At 38.2% G+C, this 21,614-nt stretch overlaps 6 non-coding genes across 6 annotated transcripts; all 6 read left to right on the top strand.

Annotated features, from left to right (window-relative positions):
* The first annotated feature begins 935 nt into the window (after window positions 1-935).
* On the top strand, window positions 936-1,054 carry LOC142347528 (5S ribosomal RNA). Its single transcript, XR_012760515.1, has one exon. It is a non-coding gene; the product is annotated as a 5S ribosomal RNA (ribosomal RNA).
* A 1,889-nt stretch (window positions 1,055-2,943) lies between these two features.
* On the top strand, window positions 2,944-3,062 carry LOC142347529 (5S ribosomal RNA). Its single transcript, XR_012760516.1, has one exon. It is a non-coding gene; the product is annotated as a 5S ribosomal RNA (ribosomal RNA).
* A 1,324-nt stretch (window positions 3,063-4,386) lies between these two features.
* On the top strand, window positions 4,387-4,505 carry LOC142346994 (5S ribosomal RNA). Its single transcript, XR_012760023.1, has one exon. It is a non-coding gene; the product is annotated as a 5S ribosomal RNA (ribosomal RNA).
* A 6,696-nt stretch (window positions 4,506-11,201) lies between these two features.
* Window positions 11,202-11,320, top strand: LOC142347118 (5S ribosomal RNA). Its single transcript, XR_012760140.1, has one exon. It is a non-coding gene; the product is annotated as a 5S ribosomal RNA (ribosomal RNA).
* A 1,324-nt stretch (window positions 11,321-12,644) lies between these two features.
* Window positions 12,645-12,763, top strand: LOC142347530 (5S ribosomal RNA). Its single transcript, XR_012760517.1, has one exon. It is a non-coding gene; the product is annotated as a 5S ribosomal RNA (ribosomal RNA).
* Window positions 12,764-19,443: 6,680 nt separating this feature from the next.
* LOC142347531 (5S ribosomal RNA) lies at window positions 19,444-19,562 on the top strand. Its single transcript, XR_012760518.1, has one exon. It is a non-coding gene; the product is annotated as a 5S ribosomal RNA (ribosomal RNA).
* The last annotated feature ends 2,052 nt before the right edge of the window (window positions 19,563-21,614 follow it).

A 21,614-nucleotide genomic window follows, 5' to 3' on the forward strand; every position in this document is an offset into this window, starting at 1 on the left:
ATGCCCACAAAAAATGAGCCATTTCGGTCTAAAATTGACGATTTGGTGGCCAAAACAAAGTTCGGTGATCGAAAAAGTTAAGCCTCATCGAGCGCGGATACTTTTTTGGAAATTGGTGGAAACTTGTCCAAAATGGTTCGCTGTGCCAGATTTTTTTGTTTTAGCCCCAACTATGGCTCAAGTGGAGCATGCCCAAAAAAATGAGCCATTTCGGACTAAAATTGACGATTTGGTGGCCAAAACAAAGTTCGGTGATCGAAAAAGTTAAGCCTCATCGAGCGCGGATACTTTTTGTAAATGACAATTTCAGCAATAACCATTGCTCCAAACACACCCCACATACTTGTATAGGCCATTCTAATTGTTCCCCCGCTTGTGCTTACTGTGTATTTGATATTTGGAACGCTCTCGGAAACATCAATACTAATTGTAAAATTTCCCTTTATTAATCTAACTTTTCAGTTAGTGCAAATCGCTGAGTTCCATTCTTTAGGCTGCACTCCGCTACCGCAGAGTGCATTCAGTTAAAACTTATCAAATAGAGTTGATACTTACCTATTTAATAAGTTTATCACAACAATTAGGCTAAAAGCAACTTGCCACTGATTTTCCCAATTACCGACCTAAACCCACTGAAGTCATGCTTCCGGTTCAATGTCCGGTTGAACAGGTTTCTCGGACCCAATTCATCTCTCCCTTGTTTTGGGGCCGTTCCACTGTATTGTGGATGGTTGGAAGCAAAAAGTTTGTGCGTTGGTCATAATACACTGTATGGCTACGAATTGCATAAATTATAACACAAACCTGGCTAAAACTGCATGTATTAAGTGACTATTTTGCAAACCGCAAGGCGGCGAGTTAAAGTGATCCTGTATATGAATATAGGACTACAAAACAATACTGTTGTATATAAATTCGCTCCCACTTACGCAAATGCCTACGACCATACCATGTTGAATGCACCGGTTCTCGTCCGATCACCGAAGTTAAGCAACATTGGGCCTGGTTAGTACTTGGATGGGTGACCGCTTGGGAACACCAGGTGTTGTAGGCTTTTTCTTTTGAGTATTCAAACCTCATAGAATACTTTTATTCGATATTTACACATTTTAGAGCCTCAAAAAGCCTCGGTGATCGAAAAAGTTAAGCCTCATCGAGCGCGGATACTTTTTTGGAAATTGGTGAAAACTTGTCCAAAATGGTTCGCTGTGCCAGATTTTTTTGTTTTAGCCCCAACTATGGCTCAAGTGGAGCATGCCCACAAAAAATGAGCCATTTCGGACTAAAATTGACGATTTGGTGGCCAAAACAAAGTTCGGTGATCGAAAAAGTTAAGCCTCATCGAGCGCGGATACTTTTTTGGAAATTGGTGAAAACTTGTCCAAAATGGTTCGCTGTGCCAGATTTTTTTTGTTTTAGCCCCAACTATGGCTCAAGTGGAGCATGCCCACAAAAAATGAGCCATTTCGGACTAAAATTGACGATTTGGTGGCCAAAACAAAGTTCGGTGATCGAAAAAGTTAAGCCTCATCGAGCGCGGATACTTTTTTGGAAATTGGTGAAAACTTGTCCAAAATGGTTCGCTGTGCCAGATTTTTTTGTTTTAGCCCCAACTATGGCTCAAGTGGAGCATGCCCACAAAAAATGAGCCATTTCGGACTAAAATTGACGATTTGGTGGCCAAAACAAAGTTCGGTGATCGAAAAAGTTAAGCCTCATCGAGCGCGGATACTTTTTTGGAAATTGGTGAAAACTTGTCCAAAATGGTTCGCTGTGCCAGATTTTTTTGTTTTAGCCCCAACTATGGCTCAAGTGGAGCATGCCCACAAAAAATGAGCCAATTTGGACTAAAATTGACGATTTGGTGACCAAAACAAAGTTCGGTGATCGAAAAAGTTAAGCCTCATCGAGCGCGGATACTTTTTTGGAAATCGGTAAAAACTTGTCCAAAATGATTCGCTGTGCCAGATTTTTTTGTTTTATCCCAAACTATGGCTCAAGTGGAGCATGCCCACAAAAAATGAGCCAATTTGGACTAAAATTGACGATTTGGTGACCAAAACAAAGTTCGGTGATCGAAAAAGTTAAGCCTCATCGAGCGCGGATACTTTTTTGGAAATCGGTAAAAACCTGTCCAAACTGATTCGCTGTGCCAGATTTTTTTGTTTTATCCCAAACTATGGCTCAAGTGGAGCATGCCCACAAAAAATGAGCCATTTCGGACTAAAATTGACGATTTGGTGGCCAAAACAAAGTTCGGTGATCGAAAAAGTTAAGCCTCATCGAGCGCGGATACTTTTTGTAAATGACAATTTCAGCAATAACCATTGCTCCAAACACACCCCATATACTTGTAAAGGCCATTCTAATAGTTCCCCTGCTTGCGTTTACTGTATATTTGATATTTGGAACTGTCTCGGAAACATCAATACTAATTGTAAAATTTCCCTTTATTAATCTAACTTTTAAGTTATTGCAAATCGCTGAGTTCCATTCTTTAGGCTGCACTCCGCTAACGCAGAGTGCATTCAAATAAAACTTATCAAATAGAGTTGATACTTACCTATTTAATAAGTTTATCACAACAATTAGGCTAAAAGCAATTCGCCACTGATTTTCCCAATTACCGACCTAAACCCACTGAAGTCATGCTTCCGGTTCAATGTCCGGTTGAACAGGTTCCTCGGACCCAATTCATCTCTCCCTTGTTTTGGGGCCGTTCCACTGTATTGTGGATGGTTGGAAGCAAAAAGTTTGTGCGTTGGTCATAATACACTGTATGGCTACGAATTGCATAAATTATAACACAACCGTGGCTAAAATTGCATGTATTAAGTGACTATTTTGCAAACCGCAAGGCGGCCAGTTAAAGTAATCCTATATATGAATATAAGACTACAATACAATACTGTTGTATATAAATTCGCTCCCGCTTACGCAAATGCCTACGACCATACCATGTTGAATGCACCGGTTCTCGTCCGATCACCGAAGTTAAGCAACATTGGGCCTGGTTAGTACTTGGATGGGTGACCGCTTGGGAACACCAGGTGTTGTAGGCTTTTTCTTTTGAGTATTCAAACCTCATAGAATACTTTTATTCGATATTTACACATTTTAGAGCCTCAAAAAGCCTCGGTGATCGAAAAAGTTAAGCCTCATCGAGCGCGGATACTTTTTTGGAAATCGGTAAAAACTTGTCCAAAATGATTCGCTGTGCCAGATTTTTTTGTTTTATCCCAAACTATGGCTCAAGTGGAGCATGCCCACAAAAAATGAGCCAATTTGGACTAAAATTGACGATTTGGTGACCAAAACAAAGTTCGGTGATCGAAAAAGTTAAGCCTCATCGAGCGCGGATACTTTTTTGGAAATCGGTAAAAACTTGTCCAAAATGATTCGCTGTGCCAGATTTTTTTGTTTTATCCCAAACTATGGCTCAAGTGGAGCATGCCCACAAAAAATGAGCCAATTTGGACTAAAATTGACGATTTGGTGACCAAAACAAAGTTCGGTGATCGAAAAAGTTAAGCCTCATCGAGCGCGGATACTTTTTTGGAAATCGGTAAAAACCTGTCCAAAATGATTCGCTGTGCCAGATTTTTTTGTTCTATCCCAAACTATGGCTCAAGTGGAGCATGCCCACAAAAAATGAGCCATTTCGGACTAAAATTGACGATTTGGTGGCCAAAACAAAGTTCGGTGATCGAAAAAGTTAAGCCTCATCGAGCGCGGATACTTTTTGTAAATGACAATTTCAGCAATAACCATTGCTCCAAACACACCCCATATACTTGTAAAGGCCATTCTAATAGTTCCCCTGCTTGCGTTTACTGTATATTTGATATTTGGAACTGTCTCGGAAACATCAATACTAATTGTAAAATTTCCCTTTATTAATCTAACTTTTAAGTTATTGCAAATCGCTGAGTTCCATTCTTTAGGCTGCACTCCGCTAACGCAGAGTGCATTCAAATAAAACTTATCAAATAGAGTTGATACTTACCTATTTAATAAGTTTATCACAACAATTAGGCTAAAAGCAATTCGCCACTGATTTTCCCAATTACCGACCTAAACCCACTGAAGTCATGCTTCCGGTTCAATGTCCGGTTGAACAGGTTCCTCGGACCCAATTCATCTCTCCCTTGTTTTGGGGCCGTTCCACTGTATTGTGGATGGTTGGAAGCAAAAAGTTTGTGCGTTGGTCATAATACACTGTATGGCTACGAATTGCATAAATTATAACACAACCGTGGCTAAAATTGCATGTATTAAGTGACTATTTTGCAAACCGCAAGGCGGCCAGTTAAAGTAATCCTATATATGAATATAAGACTACAATACAATACTGTTGTATATAAATTCGCTCCCGCTTACGCAAATGCCTACGACCATACCATGTTGAATGCACCGGTTCTCGTCCGATCACCGAAGTTAAGTAACATTGGGCCTGGTTAGTACTTGGATGGGTGACCGCTTGGGAACACCAGGTGTTGTAGGCTTTTTCTTTTGAGTATTCAAACCTCATAGAATACTTTTATTCGATATTTACACATTTTAGAGCCTCAAAAAGCCTCGGTGATCGAAAAATTAAGCCTCATCGAGCGCGGATACTTTTTTGGAAATCGGTAAAAACTTGTCCAAAATGATTCGCTGTGCCAGATTTTTTTGTTTTATCCCAAACTATGGCTCAAGTGGAGCATGCCCACAAAAAATGAGCCAATTTGTACTAAAATTGACGATTTGGTGACCAAAACAAAGTTCGGTGATCGAAAAAGTTAAGCCTCATCGAGCGCGGATACTTTTTTGGAAATCGGTAAAAACTTGTCCAAAATGATTCGCTGTGCCAGATTTTTTTGTTTTATCCCAAACTATGGCTCAAGTGGAGCATGCCCACAAAAAATGAGCCAATTTGGACTAAAATTGACGATTTGGTGACCAAAACAAAGTTCGGTGATCGAAAAAGTTAAGCCTCATCGAGCGCGGATACTTTTTTGTAAATCGGTAAAAACTTGTCCAAAATGATTCGCTATGCCAGATTTTTTTGTTTTATCCCAAACTATGGCTCAAGTGGAGCATGCCCACAAAAAATGAGCCAATTTGGACTAAAATTGACGATTTGGTGACCAAAACAAAGTTCGGTGATCGAAAAAGTTAAGCCTCATCGAGCGCGGATACTTTTTTGGAAATCGGTAAAAACCTGTCCAAAATGATTCGCTGTGCCAGATTTTTTTGTTTTATCCCAATCTATGGCTCAAGTGGAGCATGCCCACAAAAAATGAGCCAATTCGGACTAAAATTGACGATTTGGTGACCAAAACAAAGTTCGGTGATCGAAAAAGTTAAGCCTCATCGAGCGCGGATACTTTTTTGGAAATCGGTAAAAACTTGTCCAAAATGATTCGCTGTGCCAGATTTTTTTGTTTTATCCCAAACTATGGCTCAAGTGGAGCATGCCCACAAAAAAGGAGCCAATTTGGACTAAAATTGACGATTTGGTGACCAAAACAAAGTTCGGTGATCGAAAAAGTTAAGCCTCATCGAGCGCGGATACTTTTTTGTAAATCGGTAAAAACTTGTCCAAAATGATTCGCTATGCCAGATTTTTTTGTTTTATCCCAAACTATGGCTCAAGTGGAGCATGCTCACAAAAAATGAGCCAATTTGGACTAAAATTGACGATTTGGTGACCAAAACAAAGTTCGGTGATCGAAAAAGTTAAGCCTCATCGAGCGCGGATACTTTTTTGGAAATCGGTAAAAACCTGTCCAAAATGATTCGCTGTGCCAGATTTTTTTGTTTTATCCCAATCTATGGCTCAAGTGGAGCATGCCCACAAAAAATGAGCCAATTCGGACTAAAATTGACGATTTGGTGACCAAAACAAAGTTCGGTGATCGAAAAAGTTAAGCCTCATCGAGCGCGGATACTTTTTTGGAAATCGGTAAAAACTTGTCCAAAATGATTCGCTGTGCCAGATTTTTTTGTTTTATCCCAAACTATGGCTCAAGTGGAGCATGCCCACAAAAAAGGAGCCAATTTGGACTAAAATTGACGATTTGGTGACCAAAACAAAGTTCGGTGATCGAAAAAGTTAAGCCTCATCGAGCGCGGATACTTTTTTGTAAATCGGTAAAAACTTGTCCAAAATGATTCGCTATGCCAGATTTTTTTGTTTTATCCCAAACTATGGCTCAAGTGGAGCATGCTCACAAAAAATGAGCCAATTTGGACTAAAATTGACGATTTGGTGACCAAAACAAAGTTCGGTGATCGAAAAAGTTAAGCCTCATCGAGCGCGGATACTTTTTTGGAAATCGGTAAAAACCTGTCCAAAATGATTCGCTGTGCCAGATTTTTTTGTTTTATCCCAATCTATGGCTCAAGTGGAGCATGCCCACAAAAAATGAGCCAATTCGGACTAAAATTGACGATTTGGTGACCAAAACAAAGTTCGGTGATCGAAAAAGTTAAGCCTCATCGAGCGCGGATACTTTTTTGGAAATCGGTAAAAACTTGTCCAAAATGATTCGCTGTGCCAGATTTTTTTGTTTTATCCCAAACTATGGCTCAAGTGGAGCATGCCCACAAAAAAGGAGCCAATTTGGACTAAAATTGACGATTTGGTGACTAAAACAATGTTCGGTGATCGAAAAATTAAGCCTCATCGAGCGCGGATACTTTTTTGGAAATCGGTAAAAACCTGTCCAAAATGATTCGCTGTGCCAGATTTTTTTGTTTTATCCCAAACTATGGCTCAAGTGGAGCATGCCCACAAAAAATGAGCCATTTCGGACTAAAATTGACGATTTGGTGGCCAAAACAAAGTTCGGTGATCGAAAAAGTTAAGCCTCATCGAGCGCGGATACTTTTTGTAAATGACAATTTCAGCAATAACCATTGCTCCAAACACACCCCATATACTTGTAAAGGCCATTCTAATAGTTCCCCTGCTTGCGTTTACTGTATATTTGATATTTGGAACTGTCTCGGAAACATCAATACTAATTGTAAAATTTCCCTTTATTAATCTAACTTTTAAGTTATTGCAAATCGCTGAGTTCCATTCTTTAGGCTGCACTCCGCTAACGCAGAGTGCATTCAAATAAAACTTCTCAAATAGAGTTGATACTTACCTATTTAATAAGTTTATCACAACAATTAGGCTTTTAAATAATAAATTCAGATGCTATTATTTACAGTTGTTATTTACAATGATGTTGAAATAATTCAGCAGGTTTCATTGATGAATCGTTACAGTTGGTATTTACAAGGAAAATTTATCAGATTTCATTGTTGAAGCTTTACAAATTAAGTACAAAATTCAAATAGTTTTTTGTTTGTTCAGGGGTTTCTTGCCAGGATCCATTTAGGACACTTGCCGTAAATCTAAGAGTTTCAACTTTCATATTTACAAAGACGTCGCGCCAACTATTCAGCCTTAGGGTACTTCTCGCTCCAGATAATTGTTCGCATTTGAGAATTAAATGTTCCGATGTTTCAAACTCTTTTTCGCAATAGCTGCAAATTGGTGACTCTGAAAAATTTTTCCTCCATCTAATCTGTTTGTCAACAAGACAATTGAAGGCAAGGCGATATAAAAGATTTTGTTGTTGTGGCAAAAGTTTGTAAAATTTCCAGATATTTTTGCTAAAGAGAGTTAATTCTTTCGTTGAACAATTGTACTTTATGACGGATTTGTTTAAGCGGTCCTCGATAAAACTTGTTGGAAAAACTTGAGCAATGATATACCAGTAAATCTCACTTGTTCTTAAGGCTTTGTTAAGTCTCAGGGAAGTTTCGATGTTGTTCTTAAACAGAAGGATACTGTTGTCAGTTTGAGAGACTTTAAGCTTTAAAGATTTTAACAAAATTGTTAAGTCATTTGGAAAGGAAACATCGTTCTCGTTTGATGAGTTAATTTCGTCTATCAGTTTTGCTGAGATTATTTTTGATGTAATATGTGGAAGAGAGATACCGCCCACAGCAACAGATTGGTAAAGAACTTCACTTCTAATTTCCATTTTGTCACCAGTTTTTAGTAGATTGTTGATGAGTTTTTGAACATTCGTCAGAATATTTACTGTTGTGTCCGTGTGTCTTGAATAATACAGGAACTTTGGAAGGATAAAAGTTTCAATGATTTGTCTCTTGGCTTTTAAAGTTTTCGATCGAGAAATGAAGCGCATGTAAATGGCAATTTGTGTTTTGATGAGATCAAGTAAGTTTGTTGATGATTTATCAGTAAAGAATTTAATGCCCAGGATTTTTGTTACACGTACAGTTTTATAGAAAGCTATGTCTCTCGTTGACAGGATCTCACTCTTTTTGACGTTGATTTCTAGTTGAGTGCAATCGCAAAAATCTTTGACAGTGTCAAATAGTCCTTCAATCGATGATATGCGTATTGAGCAAGTAATGTCGTCTGCATAAGCCACTGTTTTTGAGCTGGTGAATCCTTTAATATGTGGTGAGTTGTCTATACAGCAAAGCAAGGGCTCAACAGCAAGTATGAAAAGTAAAGCTGAAAGGAGACAACCTTGCCTAACTCCGCGTTGTAGTACAATTGTTTTGGAAAGGTAGCCATTGATTTCAATAATTGCTTTCGTTTCATTGTAAACTGTTCTGATGGCAGATTTTGTGTATTGGTCAATGCCAATTTTATCGAGAAGGGCGAAGATGTAATCTCTGTCTACTTTGTCAAAAGCTTTTGAAAAATCCAGATTCACAAGGCATTTGCTGTTATTTAGTTGCTTATGGGCTTTTCGAACTTTATTTAATGCTATATGGATTTGTCTTTTGCTCAAGTATGCATGCTGATGTTGGCCTATTATGTCTTCAAGATCTATTATGATTCTGGCAGATAGAATGTGTGATAGAATTTTGAGGTCAGTGTTCAGCAAGCTAATAGGTCTAAATTCATCAACAGTTCTCGGATTATCAGTTTTAGGCAGAAGTTTTAAGATTGCAATATTTTGGCTTTCAGGGACTTTTTCAGTTCGAACAATATTGTTGAAAACGCTTTGCAGCAATGGGGCCATTTCTCTCTTAAAAATCTTGTAAAAGTTTGAGGTTATTCCATCCGAACCCGGTGAGCTCTTTGCATTGAGTTTGTTAATTGCTTTCAATACTTCATCTATGGTGATTTCGTTTACATCATTTGTTGCTTCGTTTTTGCGCTCGTTCAAATGGTCAAGAAAAAAACTCAAAAGAGCCTTTTTTCTTGCTTTTGTAAAGCTGTGAAAAATGGTTTTCAAAGACTTTGATGATTTCTTCCTGATTTGTTGTAACACTTGCACCAACCCTAAGTGAAGTAATATTGTTCGTGTTGTTTTTTTGCTTTGCCCAAGTTTTCAAGTCTTTCGCGTTTCCAAGTTCGCATGATTGGGTCAATTTCTTGAAGTGGATGAACTGATCTTTTTGTTTGTTGTTGTCATACGCATTTATTTTCGAGACTGTATCATTATATCGTTTCAAAATTTTTTCATTGGAGTCATGATTTTGTATTTGTTCTCTCAGCCTTTTCTCTTCGGCCAGGATGTTTTTCATTTGCGAGCTTAAGATTTTTGATTTATTAATAGCTAAGGCTTGGCAGACATCACGTATGTGGCACTTCAGCTCTTCATAACTTTCATGTGTCAAACAGTTCATTCCAAATGCTTCTATTTCTGTTTTGATGTACTCTTTGTTTGGAAATAAAATAGCATCGTTCATTTTCCAAAAGCTTTGGCCTCGTTCTTTTTCTTCGCTTTTGTTGCTTAGTTCTAACAGCATGTGATCTGAGAAATTGCTCCGATGTACTTTCATTTCGCTGTACTGGGTTTGGTTTGTAAAAAAATAGTCTATTCGTGAAAAAGACGATGTTCTTTTGTCATAGTGTGTGAAATCAAGTACGTCCAGTTCTACCGCTGCATCAAATAGTAGAGCATGCTCTGTAACCGTTTGGAGCTTTACAAATCGCTTAACTCTATCGTCTACGCTTCGAAGAGCAGTTGATGTGTTTCGCGAATCATGACTGAAAGCATTAAAATCCCCTGCTAAAACAATAGATCGTTCCGTGTTGAGTTTCGAGAGATTTGAGCTTAATTGCTTCAACTTTTCACAATAGAAGCTTGTATTCAGATATACATTGAATACAGTTAGATTGAGTTCCGTAAAATTAATTCCAGAGTGATCTCGTGATTGCAGTATTTGATTATCAGTTTTTAGTTCTTCACTCCAAACTGTAACTAAACCTCCACTGCAGTTTATTGCAGGCACTAGATGATAGCGTAATTTGTATTGCTCGAGAACTGTTTCGTGTGAACGAGATAGAGCTGGAATTTTTGATTCTTGGATACACAAAATGAATAAAGTTCCGCTAGCTAATTTGTAGCATTTTTCGATTATTGCGAAGAATTTTTTCGGGCTCTTAAGGCCACATGAATTCAAACAGAAAACTTTGTGCTCAATCATTTTTGTTTTGTTCGAACTGATTTTTCTTCTTAATCCACTGATCGTTCAAGAAGTGTTTTGCGATTTGCGCGTTTTGTTGTTTTTGTGTTTCACTAAGTGGCCTTTTGGCGCCTGGTCTGTACTGTTTGAGAACAGCACTATTATCAAGCTCTAAAGATTGAAACTTCTCTGTATTAGGATAGGCGGAATCATTACATTCAGCGTTTTGTATGTTGGTTGAGGTTTTGTCAGCGTTTTCTGTTTCTTGTTCTATGACTGTAGCATTTTCTGTTGTGCCACTACAAATTTCTTCTGTATAAGTTTCTTCCACTTCCTCTTCATCTATGGTCAAGTTGCAAGAGGAGGTGTCACTGATTGTTTCAGTTTCGGGAACTTTATGAAACAACAATTAGGCTAAAAGCAATTCGCCACTGATTTTCCCAATTACCGACCTAAACCCACTGAAGTCATGCTTCCGGTTCAATGTCCGGTTGAACAGGTTCCTCGGACCCAATTCATCTCTCCCTTGTTTTGGGGCCGTTCCACTGTATTGTGGATGGTTGGAAGCAAAAAGTTTGTGCGTTGGTCATAATACACTGTATGGCTACGAATTGCATAAATTATATTACAACCGTGGCTAAAATTGCATGTATTAAGTGACTATTTTGCAAACCGCAAGGCGGCCAGTTAAAGTAATCCTATATATGAATATAAGACTACAAAACAATACTGTTGTATATAAATTCGCTCCCGCTTACGCAAATGCCTACGACCATACCATGTTGAATGCACCGGTTCTCGTCCGATCACCGAAGTTACGCAACATTGGGCCTGGTTAGTACTTGGATGGGTGACCGCTTGGGAACACCAGGTGTTGTAGGCTTTTTCTTTTGAGTATTCAAACCTCATAGAATACTTTTATTCGATATTTACACATTTTAGAGCCTCAAAAAGCCTCGGTGACCGAAAAAGTTAGGCCTCATCGAGCGCGGATACTTTTTTGGAAATCGGTAAAAACTTGTCCAAAATGATTCGCTGTGCCAGATTTTTTTGTTTTATCCCAAACTATGGCTCAAGTGGAGCATGCCCACAAAAAATGAGCCAATTTGGACTAAAATTGACGATTTGGTGACCAAAACAAAGTTCGGTGATCGAAAAAGTTAAGCCTCATCGAGCGCGGATACTTTTTTGGAAATCGGTAAAAACTTGTCCAAAATGATTCGCTGTGCCAGATTTTTTTGTTTTATCCCAAACTATGGCTCAAGTGGAGCATGCCCACAAAAAATGAGCCAATTTGGACTAAAATTGACGATTTGGTGACCAAAACAAAGTTCGGTGATCGAAAAAGTTAAGCCTCATCGAGCGCGGATACTTTTTTGGAAATCGGTAAAAACCTGTCCAAAATGATTCGCTGTGCCAGATTTTTTTGTTTTATCCCAAACTATGGCTCAGGTGGAGCATGCCCACAAAAAATGAGCCATTTCGGACTAAAATTGACGATTTGGTGGCCAAAACAAAGTTCGGTGATCGAAAAAGTTAAGCCTCATCGAGCGCGGATACTTTTTGTAAATGACAATTTCAGCAATAACCATTGCTCCAAACACACCCCATATACTTGTAAAGGCCATTCTAATAGTTCCCCTGCTTGCGTTTACTGTATATTTGATATTTGGAACTGTCTCGGAAACATCAATACTAATTGTAAAATTTCCCTTTATTAATCTAACTTTTAAGTTATTGCAAATCGCTGAGTTCCATTCTTTAGGCTGCACTCCGCTAACGCAGAGTGCATTCAAATAAAACTTATCAAATAGAGTTGATACTTACCTATTTAATAAGTTTATCACAACAATTAGGCTAAAAGCAATTCGCCACTGATTTTCCCAATTACCGACCTAAACCCACTGAAGTCATGCTTCCGGTTCAATGTCCGGTTGAACAGGTTCCTCGGACCCAATTCATCTCTCCCTTGTTTTGGGGCCGTTCCACTGTATTGTGGATGGTTGGAAGCAAAAAGTTTGTGCGTTGGTCATAATACACTGTATGGCTACGAATTGCATAAATTATAACACAACCGTGGCCAAAATTGCATGTATTAAGTGACTATTTTGCAAACCGCAAGGCGGCCAGTTAAAGTAATCCTATATATGAATATAAGACTACAATACAATACTGTTGTATATAAATTCGCTCCCGCTTACGCAAATGCCTACGACCATACCATGTTGAATGCACCGGTTCTCGTCCGATCACCGAAGTTAAGCAACATTGGGCCTGGTTAGTACTTGGATGGGTGACCGCTTGGGAACACCAGGTGTTGTAGGCTTTTTCTTTTGAGTATTCAAACCTCATAGAATACTTTTATTCGATATTTACACATTTTAGAGCCTCAAAAAGCCTCGGTGATCGAAAAAGTTAAGCCTCATCGAGCGCGGATACTTTTTTGGAAATCGGTAAAAACTTGTCCAAAATGATTCGCTGTGCCAGATTTTTTTGTTTTATCCCAAACTATGGCTCAAGTGGAGCATGCCCACAAAAAATGAGCCAATTTGGACTAAAATTGACGATTTGGTGACCAAAACAAAGTTCGGTGATCGAAAAAGTTAAGCCTCATCGAGCGCGGATACTTTTTTGGAAATCGGTAAAAACTTGTCCAAAATGATTCGCTGTGCCAGATTTTTTTGTTTTATCCCAAACTATGGCTCAAGTGGAGCATGCCCACAAAAAATGAGCCAATTTGGACTAAAATTGACGATTTGGTGACCAAAACAAAGTTCGGTGATCGAAAAAGTTAAGCCTCATCGAGCGCGGATACTTTTTTGGAAATCGGTAAAAACCTGTCCAAAATGATTCGCTGTGCCAGATTTTTTTGTTTTATCCCAAACTATGGCTCAAGTGGAGCATGCCCACAAAAAATGAGCCAATTCGGACTAAAATTGACGATTTGGTGACCAAAACAAAGTTCGGTGATCGAAAAAGTTAAGCCTCATCGAGCGCGGATACTTTTTTGGAAATCGGTAAAAACTTGTCCAAAATGATTCGCTGTGCCAGATTTTTTTGTTTTATCCCAAACTATGGCTCAAGTGGAGCATGCCCACAAAAAATGAGTCAATTTGGACTAAAATTGACGATTTGGTGACCAAAACAAAGTTCGGTGATCGAAAAAGTTAAGCCTCATCGAGCGCGGATACTTTTTTGGAAATCGGTAAAAACCTGTCCAAAATGATTCGCTGTGCCAGATTTTTTGTTTTATCCCAAACTATGGCTCAAGTGGAGCATGCCCACAAAAAATGAGCCATTTCGGACTAAAATTGACGATTTGGTGGCCAAAACAAAGTTCGGTGATCGAAAAAGTTAAGCCTCATCGAGCGCGGATACTTTTTGTAAATGACAATTTCAGCAATAACCATTGCTCCAAACACACCCCATATACTTGTAAAGGCCATTCTAATAGTTCCCCTGCTTGCGTTTACTGTATATTTGATATTTGGAACTGTCTCGGAAACATCAATACTAATTGTAAAATTTCCCTTTATTAATCTAACTTTTAAGTTATTGCAAATCGCTGAGTTCCATTCTTTAGGCTGCACTCCGCTAACGCAGAGTGCATTCAAATAAAACTTATCAAATAGAGTTGATACTTACCTATTTAATAAGTTTATCACAACAATTAGGCTTTTAAATAATAAATTCAGATGCTATTATTTACAGTTGTTATTTACAATGATGTTGAAATAATTCGGCAGGTTTCATTGATGAATCGTTACAGTTGGTATTTACAAGGAAAATTTATCAGATTTCATTGTTGAAGCTTTACAAATTAAGTACAAAATTCAAATAGTTTTTTGTTTGTTCAGGGGTTTCTTGCCAGGATCCATTTAGGACACTTGCCGTAAATCTAAGAGTTTCAACTTTCATATTTACAAAGACGTCGCGCCAACTATTCAGCCTTAGGGTACTTCTCGCTCCAGATAATTGTTCGCATTTGAGAATTAAATGTTCCGATGTTTCAAACTCTTTTTCGCAATAGCTGCAAATTGGTGACTCTGAAAAATTTTTCATCCATCTAATCTGTTTGTCAACAAGACAATTGAAGGCAAGGCGATATAAAAGATTTTGTTGTTGTGGCAAAAGTTTGTAAAATTTCCAGATATTTTTGCTAAAGAGAGTTAATTCTTTCGTTGAACAATTGTACTTTATGACGGATTTGTTTAAGCGGTCCTCGATAAAACTTGTTGGAAAAACTTGAGCAATGATATACCAGTAAATCTCACTTGTTCTTAAGGCTTTGTCAAGTCTCAGGGAAGTTTCGATGTTGTTCTTAAAAAGAAGAATACTGTTGTCAGTTTGAGAGACTTTGAGCTTTAAAGATTTTAACAAAATTGTTAAGTCATTTGGAAAGGAAACATCGTTCTCGTTTGATGAGTTAATTTCGTCTATCAGTTTTGCTGAGATTATTTTTGATGTAATATGTGGAAGAGAGATACCGCCCAGAGCAACAGATTGGTAAAGAACTTCACTTCTAATTTCCATTTTGTCACCAGTTTTTAGTAGATTGTTGATGAGTTTTTGAACATTCGTCAGAATATTTACTGTTGTGTCCGTGTGTCTTGAAAAATACAGGAACTTTGGAAGGATAAAAGTTTCAATGATTTGTCTCTTGGCTTTTAAAGTTTTCGATCGAGAAATGAAGCGCATGTAAATGGCAATTTGTGTTTTGATGAGATCAAGTAAGTTTGTTGATGATTTATCAGTAAAGAATTTAATGCCCAGGATTTTTGTTACACGTACAGTTTTATAGAAAGCTATGTCTCTCGTTGACAGGATCTCACTCTTTTTGACGTTGATTTCTAGTTGAGTGCAATCGCAAAAATCTTTGACAGTGTCAAATAGTCCTTCAATCGATGATATGCGTATTGAGCAAGTAATGTCGTCTGCATAAGCCACTGTTTTTGAGCTGGTGAATCCTTTAATATGTGGTGAGTTGTCTATACAGCAAAGCAAGGGCTCAACAGCAAGTATGAAAAGTAAAGCTGAAAGGGGACATCCTTGCCTAACTCCGCGTTGTAGTACAATTGTTTTGGAAAGGTAGCCATTGATTTCAATAATTGCTTTCGTTTCATTGTAAACTGTTCTGATGGCAGATTTTGTGTATTGGTCAATGCCAATTTTATCGAGAAGAGCGAAGATGTATTCTCTGTCTACTTTGTCAAACGCTTTTGAAAAATCCAGATTCACAAGGCATTTGCTGTTATTTAGTTGCTTATGGGCTTTTCGAACTTTATTTAATGCTATATGAATTTGTCTTTTGCTCAAGTATGCATGCTGATGTTGGCCTATTATGTCTTCAAGATCTATTATGATTCTGGCAGATAGAATGTGTGATAGAATTTTGAGGTCAGTGTTCAGCAAGCTTATAGGTCTAAATTCATCAACAGTTCTCGGATTATCAGTTTTAGGCAGAAGTTTTAAGATTGCAATATTTTGGCTTTCAGGGACTTTTTCAGTTCGAACAATATTGTTGAAAACGCTTTGTAGCAATGGGGCCATTTCTCTCTTAAAAATCTTGTAAAAGTTTGAGGTTATTCCATCCGAACCCGGTGAGCTCTTTGCATTGAGTTTGTTAATTGCTTTCAATACTTCATCTATGGTGATTTCATTTACATCATTTGTTGCTTCGTTTTTGCGCTCGTTCAAATGGTCAAGAAAAATCTCAAAAGAGCCTTTTTTTCTTGCTTTTGTAAAGCTGTGAAAAATGGTTTTCAAAGACTTTGATGATTTCTTCCTGATTTGTTGTAACACTTGCACCAACCCTAAGTGAAGTAATATTGTTCGTGTTGTTTTTTTGCTTTGCCCAAGTTTTCAAGTCTTTCGCGTTTCCAAGTTCGCATGATTGGGTCAATTTCTTGAAGTGGATGAACTGATCTTTTTGTTTGTTGTTGTCATACGCATTTATTTTCGAGACTGTATCATTATATCGTTTTAAAATTTTTTCATTGGAGTCATGATTTTGTATTTGTTCTCTCAGCCTTTTCTCTTCGGCCAGGATGTTTTTCATTTGCGAGCTTAAGATTTTTGATTTATTAATAGCTAAGGCTTGGCAGACATCACGTATGTGGCACTTCAGCTCTTCATAACTTTCATGTGTCAAACAGTTCATTCCAAATGCTTCTATTTCTGTTTTGATGTACTCTTTGTTTGGAAATAAAATAGCATCGTTCATTTTCCAAAAGCTTTGGCCTCGTTCTTTTTCTTCGCTTTTGTTGCTTAGTTCTAACAGCATGTGATCTGAGAAATTGCTCCGATGTACTTTCATTTCGCTGTACTGGGTTTGGTTTGTAAAAAAATAGTCTATTCGTGAAAAGGACGATGTTCTTTTGTCATAGTGTGTGAAATCAAGTACGTCCAGTTCTACTGCTGCATCAAATAGTAGAGCATGCTCTGTAACCGTTTGGAGCTTTACAAATCGCTTAACTCTATCGTCTACGCTTCGAAGAGCAGTTGATGTGTTTCGCGAATCATGACTGAAAGCATTAAAATCCCCTGCTAAAACAATAGATCGTTCCGTGTTGAGTTTCGAGAGATTTGAGCTTAATTGCTTCAACTTTTCACAATAGAAGCTTGTATTCAGATATACATTGAATACAGTTAGATTGAGTTCCGTAAAATTAATTCCAGAGTGATCTCGTGATTGCAGTATTTGATTATCAGTTTTTAGTTCTTCACTCCAAACTGTAACTAAACCTCCACTGCAGTTTATTGCAGGCACTAGATGATAGCGTAATTTGTATTGCTCAAGAACTGTTTCGTGTGAACGAGATAGAGCTGGAATTTTCGATTCTTGGATACACAAAATGAATAAAGTTCCGCTAGCTAATTTGTAGCATTTTTCGATTATTGCGAAGAATTTTTTCGGGCTCTTAAGGCCACATGAATTCAAACAGAAAACTTTGTGCTCAATCATTTTTGTTTTGTTCGAACTGATTTTTCTTCTTAATCCACTGCTCGTTCAAGAAGTGTTTTGCGATTTGCGCGTTTTGTTGTTTTTGTGTTTCACTAAGTGGCCTTTTGGCGCCTGGTCTGTACTGTTTGAGAACAGCACTATTATCAAGCTCTAAAGATTGAAACTTCTCTGTATTAAGATAGGCGGAATCATTACATTCAGCGTTTTGTATGTTGGTTGAGATTTTGTCAGCGTTTTCTGTTTCTTGTTCTATGACTGTAGCATTTTCTGTTGTGCCACTACAAATTTCTTCTGTATAAGTTTCTTCCACTTCCTCTTCATCTATGGTCAAGTTGCAAGAGGAGGTGTCACTGATTGTTTCAGTTTTGGGAACTTTATGAAAATTTGTTGGTTTCTGCTTTTCAGCACGATTATTCTTTGTTTCTTTGTTTATGTTTTGCACATTTTTGATTCTTTGTAGCTGGTTTTGCCATAAGTAGCACCAATCTTTATGGTGTCTCCGATACTGTAGTTTGCTTTCTTCACAGTAACTGCAGTTATGTAATGAGGGAGCATGGAACTTGATCTCTAAGCTGTTCCATTCTTTGAATTCTGCGATCCGATTTTCATATGACCAAGTTTTTAATCTTTCCTCTTCAGTTGCGTTTTTCACTGTCACACTCAGTGTTGCATAACCATTGAAGATGAGATCGCCTCCTATGTTGTCTTTCATTCGAATAATTGCGGGGCTATGTTCTATTCCCTCTGGAAGATCTATTAGTTTCAGGGCTTCAGTGTCTGTGCAAACATAAGGGAGATTACTGAATTTGATATTGTATCTTCTAGGATAGAATGATTTTTCTGTGTTGAGGAAATGTTTGCCCATAGGAAAAACGGTTTTGCCTAGTAAATTTAGGCCTCTGGATCTTATCGAATGGTATTGCTTTTTGACAGTTGGTGGTGAAACAACAGTCAGCGAATGAAGTCTTTTGTCTCTTATGTATGCGAATGTTTTGCTGATTGTTATTTGATTTCGTGCTTCTTGCGGGAATTCGTGCAGAATTGATTTAGCACACTGAAGATAGGCGTTGTTCAAAGAATCTGTGTTTGAAATAATTGATTTCGTAAAAGGAGGAATAATTTGCATGATCTGGAATTCGCTTGAGTTGGTTTCTTTCGACAAGCCTTTTTGAGTGATTGAAGAATACATGTTTTGGTTTTCGCTGGGAGTAGGCGTAATCAACGAGGGGATAGTGTTCTCCCCCATAGGGGAAAACTTAATTGTTTGAAGACGAAGACTTATGAAAAGTAGATTGTGACAAACGAAAGGTTTCTCAAATAAAAATTAGTGTTTTGGAAAACTCAGAAGTTAACTTAATAAGAACTCTAAGCGCTCTACAGTAAAGGAGAGAGCAACTTAAAAAGAGGAACTTAAAAAGCTAAAGCTAAGGAGGAAAGGGATTTAAAAGAAATTTTGAAGAGTAAAATTAGGAGAAAAAAGTAAAAGAAAAAGCCAGGATTTTAAATCTTAGTGAAAAAGCAGCTTTTAGTGAAAAATCTCTTTTTATAAAAGACTCACTCCCAAAGGACGTTCCTGCACAAAGTGGAGTACTTGCTTTCGCTTTCCTATCACACTTTGCGGTAATAATCCGAGAGTGACATTATCAGAATGTTTATCATCACAACAATTAGGCTAAAAGCACAACAATTAGGCTAAAAGCAATTCGCCACTGATTTTCCCAATTACCGACCTAAACCCACTGAAGTCATGCTTCCGGTTCAATGTCCGGTTGAACAGGTTCCTCGGACCCAATTCATCTCTCCCTTGTTTTGGGGCCGTTCCACTGTATTGTGGATGGTTGGAAGCAAAAAGTTTGTGCCTTGGTCATAATACACTGTATGGCTACGAATTGCATAAATTATAACACAACCGTGGCTAAAATTGCATGTATTAAGTGACTATTTTGCAAACCGCAAGGCGGCCAGTTAAAGTAATCCTATATATGAATATAAGACTACAATACAATACTGTTGTATATAAATTCGCTCCCGCTTACGCAAATGCCTACGACCATACCATGTTGAATGCACCGGTTCTCGTCCGATCACCGAAGTTAAGCAACATTGGGCCTGGTTAGTACTTGGATGGGTGACCGCTTGGGAACACCAGGTGTTGTAGGCTTTTTCTTTTGAGTATTCAAACCTCATAGAATACTTTTATTCGATATTTACACATTTTAGAGCCTCAAAAAGCCTCGGTGATCGAAAAAGTTAAGCCTCATCGAGCGCGGATACTTTTTTGGAAATCGGTAAAAACTTGTCCAAAATGATTCGCTGTGCCAGATTTTTTTGTTTTATCCCAAACTATGGCTCAAGTGGAGCATGTCCACAAAAAATGAGCCAATTTGGACTAAAATTGACGATTTGGTGACCAAAACAAAGTTCGGTGATCGAAAAAGTTAAGCCTCATCGAGCGCGGATACTTTTTTGGAAATCGGTAAAAACTTGTCCAAAATGATTCGCTGTGCCAGATTTTTTTGTTTTATCCCAAACTATGGCTCAAGTGGAGCATGCCCACAAAAAATGAGCCAATTTGGACTAAAATTGACGATTTGGTGACCAAAACAAAGTTCGGTGATCGAAAAAGTTAAGCCTCATCGAGCGCGGATACTTTTTTGGAAATCGGTAAAAACCTGTCCAAAATGATTCGCTGTGCCAGATTTTTTTGTTTTATCCCAAACTATGGCTCAAGTGGAGCATGCCCACAAAAAATGAGCCAATTCGGACTAAAATTGACGATTTGGTGACCAAAACAAAGTTCGGTGATCGAAAAAGTTAAGCCTCATCGAGCGCGGATACCTTTTTGAAATCGGTAAAAACTTGTCCAAAATGATTCGCTGTGCCAGATTTTTTTGTTTTATCCCAAACTATGGCTCAAGTGGAGCATGCCCACAAAAAATGAGCCAATTTGGACTAAAATTGACGATTTGGTGACCAAAACAAAGTTCGGTGATCGAAAAAGTTAAGCCTCATCGAGCGCGGATACTTTTTTGGAAATCGGTAAAAACCTGTCCGAAATGATTCGCTGTGCCAGATTTTTTTGTTTTATCCCAAACTATGGCTCAAGTGGAGCATGCCCACAAAAAATGAGCCAATTCGGACTAAAATTGACGATTTGGTGACCAAAACAAAGTTCGGTGATCGAAAAAGTTAAGCCTCATCGAGCGCGGATACTTTTTTGGAAATCGGTAAAAACCTGTCCAAAATGGTTCGCTGTGCCAGATTTTTTTGTTTTATCCCAAACTATGGCTCAAGTGGAGCATGCCCACAAAAAATGAGCCAATTTGGACTAAAACTGACGATTTGGTGACCAAAACAAAGTTCGGTGATCGAAAAGTTAAGCCTCATCGAGCGCGGATACTTTTTTGGAAATCGGTAAAAACCTGTCCAAAATGATTCGCTGTGCCAGATTTTTTTGTTTTATCCCAAACTATGGCTCAAGTGGAGCATGCCCACAAAAAATGAGCCAATTTGGACTAAAATTGACGATTTGGTGACCAAAACAAAGTTCGGTGATCGAAAAAGTTAAGCCTCATCGAGCGCGGATACTTTTTTGGAAATCGGTGAAAACCTGTCCAAAATGATTCGCTGTGCCAGATTTTTTTGTTTTATCCCAAATTATGGCTCAAGTGGAGCATGCCCACAAAAAATGAGCCAATTTGGACTAAAATTGACGATTTGGTGACCAAAACAAAGTTCGGTGATCGAAAAAGTTAAGCCTCATCGAGCGCGGACACTTTTTGGGAAATCGGTAAAAACCTGTCCAAAATGATTCGCTGTGCCAGATTTTTTTGTTTTATCCCAAACTATGGCTCAAGTGGAGCATGCCCACAAAAAATGAGCCAATTTGGACTAAAATTGACGATTTGGTGACCAAAACAAAGTTCGGTGATCGAAAAAGTTAAGCCTCATCGAGCGCGGATGCTTTTTTGGAAATCGGTAAAAACCTGTCCAAAATGATTCGCTGTGCCCGATTTTTTTGTTTTATCCCAAACTATGGCTCAAGTGGAGCATGCCCACAAAAAATGAGCCAATTCGGACTAAAATTGACGATTTGGTGACCAAAACAAAGTTCGGTGATCGAAAAAGTTAAGCCTCATCGAGCGCGGATACTTTTTTGGAAATCGGTAAAAACTTGTCCAAAATGATTCGCTGTGCCAGATTTTTTTGTTTT

Source organism: Convolutriloba macropyga, chromosome 9 (genome assembly GCF_964194025.1).
Source record: "Convolutriloba macropyga chromosome 9, txConMacr16.3, whole genome shotgun sequence".
Classification (NCBI taxonomy): Eukaryota; Metazoa; Xenacoelomorpha; order Acoela; family Convolutidae; genus Convolutriloba; species Convolutriloba macropyga.